The sequence below is a fragment of the Pipra filicauda genome, unplaced genomic scaffold (genome assembly GCF_003945595.2).
Source record: "Pipra filicauda isolate LSUMZ 115617 unplaced genomic scaffold, ASM394559v2 scaffold99_size2403431_pilon, whole genome shotgun sequence".
NCBI lineage: Eukaryota > Metazoa > Chordata > Aves > Passeriformes > Pipridae > Pipra > Pipra filicauda.
This window is the reverse complement of record NW_024105197.1, coordinates 690624-699725: the sequence shown is the minus strand read 5'-3', so window position 1 is coordinate 699725 and position 9102 is coordinate 690624. Positions and strand designations below refer to the sequence as shown.

At 36.0% G+C, this 9102-nt stretch overlaps 1 long non-coding RNA gene across 1 annotated transcript; it reads left to right on the top strand.

Moving 5' to 3' along the window:
- The first annotated feature begins 1664 nt into the window (after positions 1-1664).
- Positions 1665-8759, top strand: LOC120322530. Its single transcript, XR_005562291.1, has 2 exons — positions 1665-6442; positions 8402-8759. It is a non-coding gene; the product is annotated as an uncharacterized LOC120322530 (long non-coding RNA).
- Positions 8760-9102: the final 343 nt, after the last annotated feature.

Genomic DNA, 9102 nt, shown 5'->3' with positions numbered 1-9102 from the left:
CATTTGTCCACTCTTTATGTACATATCCATGCATAAATGTAACTGTGTGGCTGACAGAAGCTCAGATACACACAAGACATTACGCCTTGGAAGATATCTTGCAGAACTATTTCATGTGACTTTTTCTGATGATCTAGGGCATAGACATTTTGTAAGACAATGGTTTATGTCTCCCGAAGTGCATATATCCTTATATTCTCCTTCTAAAGTCCTTGCAATCTGTTTGAGCTCTACTCATGATTAATGGCACTGCCAAGGTCAACCTGAGTCTTTCATGAACCAGAAGTCTTTTATTCACCTCAGATCTACAGTTTACTTTTTGTACTGCTGAAGAATTAATAACTATCAGACATACTTAGCTCACAAGTCTGATATTAACAAACACAAATTTCCCTCTACTCTCTTGGGGAAAAGTAAAGATATTTCAACATTGTATAAATTAATCTCCCAATGAGACTTTGAAAGGTGTATAGTTTAAATAAATTTTGGATCATCCAGTACAATTGGACAGCGCTGCATTAAAAACACATTTGGCATAGCTTCTACCAGCAGAGAGCTGAGGAAGAGATACAGCATATGGCAACAAGGAAGGTTTGTGGGTTTTATCATTATCAGCAAAGGTATCTTGTGTGCCTTGAAAGACAGACTAAACCAACAAAAGCTCTCTCTTCACAGGACAGGGAAGCAGATGAAGTGATGGGGACCATTTCCCAGCTTAGAAATTTATTGTGGAAGATTGTGGTTTAAATTTTTGTACATCCTTACAGTTTATCAAAGGCAATTTGATACTGCAGAGTGGGCCTAAAACAAAGAACTGGGAAAAAAAGTTTTCTACTAGTTACAACTGAGATTTGATTCATACAAGATTCACACTACTGGAAGTAATTAACAATGCTTCCTCATGTAGCATATGCATGGCAATGTTTTCTGTCCTTTTGCCATAGCTAAAACAAACATCTGATGCTGCTCATTTACAGATGTGCAGTCCAGTAGCCAAACTCTGCTCTGAGCAACTGTTTAGTCCTTTGTATGTATTTTACTAGTAAAGTCAACATAAGTGAGAGCAGTGTTTGACTTTTTAACATCATGTGGCCTGTTTGCATATGAAATTCTATGTATTTGTAGTCGATACTGGGTGAACATTGGCTCTCTTGAATAGGCTAGCATTTGTTCTAAGCAAGACAGTCTGTATGTGAGCCTGACTTCCAAAATGGGTAGACAGAAAATGTGGTCTTAAACATGCTGCTACACAAAATCTGTATTTGAGAATGAGTTGCTGTATGTTAAATTAATACCATATTGAATATCAAATGCATATTTTTGACATTTAAGAGGTTTGTAACTGAGATGTTTCTATCACATAATTAATAAACATCCAGGAAGATTTTAGAAAAAAATAATATGTAATTACTAATGCAATTTCCCTATAAAATCATAATTAAAATATTTTAAGACATTTTTTGAAGAGCAATCAAATAATTTTAACTTAATAGGGGTCTTTTTTTGTAAACAGCTCTATAGAACTAAGGAAAAAAAATGTTTTTCCCTTATCCTTAACCTAGGATCCAGGAAATTTTTGTTTAATTCCATGTTTGCTCATTCCTTTTCTAAAATATGATTGTCAGGTTCTTAGTAACTTAATTTTTAAAAGGTAATTAGACAAATACTAAATTTGCAAAATTTAAAATATATCAAGGCATCTGAGATGACCTGAAGTCTATAGGATTAGGGAAACTCCAGTGCACTTGTAAATTGTATCCAATCACTACTTAAGTTTTTAAACACTACATCTTAAAAAAAAATCTCTGCAAACCCTTGCACAGTCAAGATGTTAAAATGGATGTCTCTTTTTCTGCTGAAGCCTCAACCACTGCCAGAGTGACAAGAAGCTAACAAAATGCTTAAAATGCACAGAACATAATTTACTGGTGCACAAACATTTAACATTTTCTCAAATGTCTCAACAGTGCAAATCACAAGACATTCCATAAAACACTTTCTCCACTTGACATCATTGAAACACTTCACTAACACAAACAAATCCACTTTTTAAGTTAAATATTTATGACATACAGTAGTGGTGCTGAAATAAAAATATAAGTGTAAAGTATTCAGCTAAGAATGGAAGTATCTCAGGAAATCTAGCTATTAAACTTACATGACAGTTATACAGAACTGAAGACACATTTATAATAGAACATCTGAATGGAATTTCAGAGAAGGAAAAAGTCTTCCCTGCCCTCCCAAATAAGGTGAAAATACTAATACTTAGGGAAGTTCATACAATTTCTTTGTGGTGTTAGAATATGAACAATTGCTAATATTTGGATTTAAGAATGCTGCTACATGAATCTGAAATTACTGCTATTCTTGGAAAATAGGTCTGCGATAACAACAGTGAGCCAAATAGCAAGGATTTGTAAAGCAATGACAGTAATGATGACTCCTGCACAAAGATATGTTTGAATATTTTATATTTTCATGACTTTTACTGATTTTACAAATTGGCTAAATTTTGCAGTTCAAAATAAAATCACAGTTACTAATGATTTACTCTAAGTTTTGGAAGCAGAGTTCATTATGGACCAAAGACCAATAAATGACTCAGCAGATTACTGATAATATTATTCTAGAGACTGCCTTGAAAATATTCTTGCCTTAAAAGTAAGATTTCCATATCCACCTAAACACAATCTATCCTTTACAGTAGTAAAAATGTTGTTCTGCAGATGCCATATTCATTCTAGATTTACCCCATTATTGATATGAAATAGTTCTTAAGACTGTGTTGTATGGAATAACAAATAATAATAACTCCCTGGGTAAAGGCATTTCATATGACATTAATGACTGGATCTTACTTGCTGAGATTTGGGGTTGTAAATTTTTTTGCAGTTATTACGTTTATTATTATTATTAGCACTGATGCCAGCTCAGCTGGTGTTAAAGAAAAAACTCAGGAGCAGTTAATTGAGGGTGAGATAAGGAAAGGGTTTAATTTGTGCCAAGGCATAGACGTTACAGGACGTGCGCCGGCTGTGCCTGAGATGTTACATTTTATAATACCATCTGTCCAATCCCAAGTGTTTCTACCCTGTAGCCTTTGCTCTGGTCTGCCCTGGGCCCACCCCCTGGGAATTGAGTCTGGGGTGTATTTCGGGACCCCCTCTTCATCATTCTCATCATCCTCAGAGCACAAAGGGTACACGGTCACCCAGTTCTTGACTCTGTTCTGTTGTTCAGGCCAAGATATGAGTGTACTCCAAACAGCATAGACCTTGCCTTGACAGGAGACTAAACATTGGCACTGAATTCAGGGGTAGGATTGATATAGGGAACATGGAATGGGGTAGGAGGGTTGAGGAATGTGTAAACTAAAGGGTGCTAAAGGGTGAGGAATACAATATAGTTACTTCTAAAATCTACTTCTACTATAATTACATATAAAGCTTATAAAAATTAGCAAAGTCAAAAAAACTAAAAGAGTCTTAAGGCATCAGCACAGACATTCAAATCCTGTGTGTATAAAAATATCTTTGAGCTTTACAGAATTCCATGAAAGCAAATAATGAAATGACCCCTAATAATAATTGTACTGAGGTGACATTAAAGTGTGAATGAAAATCAAAGTTTATATTACACCCATTCACCACCTTTTCTTGATGGAAAACATAGAATAATCTGAATCCTTTTCTGTTCTTTTTTTAAATCAAAAACCAGATAAGTTGTCAGAACGTGAGCAATTATTACTATTTTGATAAAAACTAAGGTAAGTTCCTGTGGCTTTTTTGTGTGTTGTTTTCATTTTTTTAACCTATTTATTCAATTCATAGACTTCCTTAATTCAACTTTAGTTTGCAACTAAAATCCCCAGATAATTTTTTTTTAATCTTACTTTCATTGTTGTGTTGTCAATCAAATTACTTCTCAGGACTCAGGGAAATCTTATAAATGTGTATAAATACCTGATGGATGGAAGCAAAGAGGATGGAGAAAGGTTTTTCTCAGTGGTTCCCAGTGACAGGAAAAGAGTCAATGGACATAAATTCAAATACATAGAATTCCATTAAAATGCAAGAAAAAGTGGATTTTTTTACTGTCAGGCTGTATAGCAGTGGATCATGTTGCCTGGATAAATTGTGGTGTATCCATCCTTGGAGATATTCAAAACCCAGGTGGATTTGTTTCTGAGCAATGTGCTGCAACTGACCATGCTGTAAGCAGGGATGCTGGACTAGATGATCTCTAGAGGTGTCTTCCAACCTCATCTATTCTGTGACTTCTTATTAAACTATCCCATATACTTAGACTCCTTATCTCTAGTAAGCTCGGTATCTTTAGGGACCTAACTACATAAGCATAGCAGAATCATAGAATGGTTTATGTTGGAAGGGACCTTAAAGGTCATGTAGTTCCAAAATCCCTGCCATGACCAGGGACACCTTCCACTAAACTGGGTTGCTTAAAGCTCCATCCATATTAACTGACTTTCTTTAGTGAGACAGCTAAGGTAGGAGTGAAAGAATAGGGTAGCAATCTATACAATTACTAACAATGTGGATAGTGTGGACAAGGATAAATTACCTACCTTCATTTCCAGCACAAGGGGCATCACATGAAACTAGCAGATGTCAGGATGAAAATAAAAAAAACAGAGGTGGTTTTCACATGGTGAGTAGTTGAGACAGTCAGAGTTTACATAGGTTGAAAAAGAGGCTGGACATACCTCCGAAAAACTAATAGTTTGTGGGTTGCTTATTACAGAAGAATCACACATGGCTGAAGGTATCCCTTATTAGTGCATGATTAGCATCTGCCACATAACCTGGTCTGTTTCTAGATGTTTTGCTGGGATCTCAGCTTATGCCAATGCTGGAAAAGTTTGACTAACCTTATTTTCTTATTACATTATATTATAAAACATGTATATTTTACTGTAAATTTACTTGATCTTCAAATCAATAATTCCCTCAGCTCTAATTTTACAGATTGCATAGATAAAGTCACTTCTTTTTTATTACATAACACATGCATGCATGCATGCATATTTTACTATTTTACTCAGATTTTAACCATTGTAATTGCTATATTTCCTTCAATTCTGCACACTTTTATACAGTGCTTATGCACTTTTGTCTTTAACAGGAACACTAACACTGATTGCTGTCAGGGACAATGACATGGTTTGGCCTAGTTTATTTTTTTAAAAATAAATTTTATTACTACATAAAGATGATAACCTATATAATACATGCCATCTTTTGCACGTGTTTCATTTTGTTAGCTGTCTTGGTTACTTCCTTGTGTTCCAAGAACACTTGAAGAAAGAGGAGAGAATGTAGTGACTGTCTGGCTGGACAAGTGGCCAGTGTTAGTCCACTATTCAGGAATGCAGTCGACTGCTCTTCTACTATGTGTTGTAATGTTAGGGGTGATTTATTGTTCTCATATGTTGAATATTCTGCATTTACTACTCAAATGCATGTTTTTCTACTACCTGCTTCTATCAGAAAGGATGATTCAAGTGGTATACACAGAAAGGTGTATGGGGAGAAAAGGGAATCATTTCAAGAGGGATCACAAAAAAATATGCTTTAAAAGTTTGTCTTATATTTTTTGGTCACATGATGCAGTAAATAGTCATATTTTTAATTATGTCCTTGGAGTTCATTTTTTCACTGCTGGAAGTGAAATCAGGGCAATACATTTATTATTATTCAAATGATCCCACTGCCTTCAACCCCTACTGCTGTAGCTTCTTTGGGTTACTTTGAAGTTTGATCTTATCCCCCTGTTTGTTCGTTACATTTTCAGTTATGGGTCTTGCTACTGCAGATCTGATTATAACTGAAGTTCTACAGTAGAAATTTCTAACCAAAAAATGCATGACACAGGAGGCAGGTGCAGAAATGCAGTTTGGGTTTACATAAGACAATTCAGAATGAACAAACATCAACATAATGTTCTGCAAACCGACATCAGCAAAAATCAGATTATGAACTTAAAAAGCAAAAAACTAATTGCAGTATCAAAACTTTTAGCATATTTCTCCCATTCTACAGTATGTCACACACCTGATCTCTGTGAAGGGAGGGAGATAGAAAGAGAAGGAGGTGGAGGACTCTGGGGTTGTTATATGCTCTCTTTTTTCTGCTATTTGATTTTAGCATCCTTTTGTGTTTATAAATAACAAGCTAACATTTCTTAGCTCAACTTTGTTTCTTAGCCTTAAATTAAGAAAAATACATTCTATGAAATGAAGGGGGATTTATCAACAGCAAATGAAATACAAATATTTTGAATGCAGTACATGAAGATATCAATATTCAATTCTTAAAAGGAGAAAGCTGAGAACAGAAATTCAGTTTATCTTTTTTCAGGTTTGCTGAATTTACCTCACCAATGAATAATTATTGCTTCTAGTAATGCTGTCCCACAACTGGTAAGTGCCGTATTTTTTTTTTCTAGAACTAATTTTTTATAATTGCAATTCCATTTCTTAAAATTCAGTTATTTCAGATCACTTATGTTAGTTGTTGTGCTTGGTCCAAATGATGTGACTGAAAATCCTTAATATCATATGTAGTCAAGAGAGTATGTTAAGTAAACTCAGAAAAATGATTTAATGAAACTATTAAGTCATGAAACAGAGATATTCAATGACAGATACTGAGCAAAGGGATTTGTCTGAATTGCTGCCTATCTGGAAGACAGTGCTTTGCATCACAAGGTGACAGCAGTCCTTGAGTTCTCTCTTGAAGGGTATGGAGAGCAGAATGCCCTGCCAGGGTTTAGATTTTATGAAACAGCATCTTGACAACACATCTAGATAACAGCTCTAGAAAACTGTTGCCATGAGCAGAGTAAGACTCTCATTTCAAACACTCAGCAGCAGAGGAAACTTAAGTATGTGGGAAAAGCTAAATGGGACCATTTTTCCCATTGAAATGAACTGTAAAGTACTGTAGGGCAGAATGGCCTCCCTAGAAAATAGCACACCACTGCTGTTCTGTAATTCAGAAACCATGTATGCATTTACACTAAAGCCTTGCGGGATTAAATGACACAGCATAACATGAATCAGAAAAAATGTTGTGAACCATAACGGTTCTTTCCATTTTGTTAGAAGTCCCTGAGCTGACCAGGTTCCATCATGCATGTTATCTTCTCTTTATACGGAAATATGACTTTTTCTCTGTATATGACAGAGCTTCTGTGGTGGATTAGCCCCAGCCAGTAGCTAAACACCACACAGCCACTCACTTACTCCCCACGCCCACGGAGTTTTGGGACAGAGCAGGAAGAGTGAAAGTCAGATAACTCATGGAATAAGATGAAGACAGTTTAATAAGAGAAGGAAAGAGGAAGGGGATGAAAAAAACACATAGCAAAATCAAGTGATGGACTCACCACTTCCTCCTACATGGAGACCAAGGCTCAGCCAGTCTCCAAACAATTACTACCTCCCAAGAAAAACCCTCCTCCCTCAGCTTTATTGCTGAGCATGACACCATATGGTATGGAATATCACTTTATCAGTTGGGGGCATCTGTTCTGACTGTCTCCTTCCAGTGTCTTGTGCACCCCCAGCCTCCTCACTGGAGTGACAGAGTAGGGAAAATAAAGCTGCTTTACTCACAGATACAAAGGGTTACTATGAAGAAAGCTAGCTCCATCACAGCCAGATCCAGCAGAGCTTCTGAAGGGGTGATGAAGAACAAGTAATCTGAAACTTCTTGCAGGCACCTATATACCATGCATGGCCTCATTTACACACAACTGAAAACCTGCTCTGAAGAGTATTCTTCCTCCCAAGACAGTGTGCCAGGTCCTTGTAGGAGCATTTGTCCATAGGTTTTCTTTACTAACCAGGATAACGTTTCTACGGAGAATTTTCGCCTAAGGTGGAAAGCCAGTGACAGTGCTAACATACCTACATTCTGGTGAAATGCAGAAGGAAATCCTCCCTTTTCTAAATCATCAATAGCAATCCCATTCACCACAGTCCTAGTGTATCATAGAGGGTGCAAAAGTCACTTGCAGAAATCAATCAAAACAAGAGAAAAAACTAACTGTGCCAAATTACAAGAAACTCCCTCCTCTCCTATGCAATAGCTCAGCAATTAAAGCATGTACACAAAATTGAAGACCCAATTTTAGTGCACTCCAAAGGTTACAGCAAGTAAGCATACTGCTTCTCCCAAAAGCATATTGAGGCCATTATTTTGTTCCTCACACCATCTGCTGAAACCATATAAAAATTACGTGCAGAAGAGTACATGATTTATTAAGCCAAACCCAGAAAATATAACCTACATGATCCATAGGAAAGGTTAGGTTCACAAGTAAGACACTCTGGTCTCTGGGTTCTTCTCCCACAATTAATCCTTGCCTTTTACAGGCTCAAGTCCTGGGCAAACTCCTCTTCCCTGTATGAAGAAAGAATGAAATTTCATTTGTCATATTTCTTCCAAGGACTTTTCTTCCTTCATGAAGACCAAAATATCTACTTTATAAGAAGATTGGACTCAATCAATCAAGAATAAGTACAGGCTGGTTTTCAAATATTTCTTAGGACTTGGACTCGAAACCCTCCAACTATATGTAGTCATGTACATGTTGATTCCCCCTAAGTGTTTGGCATACAGATTCATACAGAGAACCTTAACATGTAGTTAACCTTGAAGCACCGTGTTGACTTTTTTTCTGGCCTAAAGTTGCTTTCTGTAGCCATCCAATAAAAGAAAGTAAAAAATTTTTCTATGTGTGTAATAACTGGTTCATTTTGTCTGTGCTGCACATGCTGAATCTGCAATATTTAACATCATGGAAGAACTTTGTTCTATTTTCTATTTAGGAAATGATAAAAACTTGTAAAAGAGACTACTGCAGGTAATCATTTTTAAAAATAGGCAGAGGAAACTTTTTCCTGCTTTTCTTCTGCAATGCTCAGATACCAAGAGCTTGAGAAATAAAATTTAGGACAAAAAAAGTATATCTTAATGAAAAATGAGATATCAGAACATTATTTTCCTTGCATGTGACAGGACATCTAGATATTCTACAATACAAATGGTTCAAACAAATGGTTCAAACATTTTT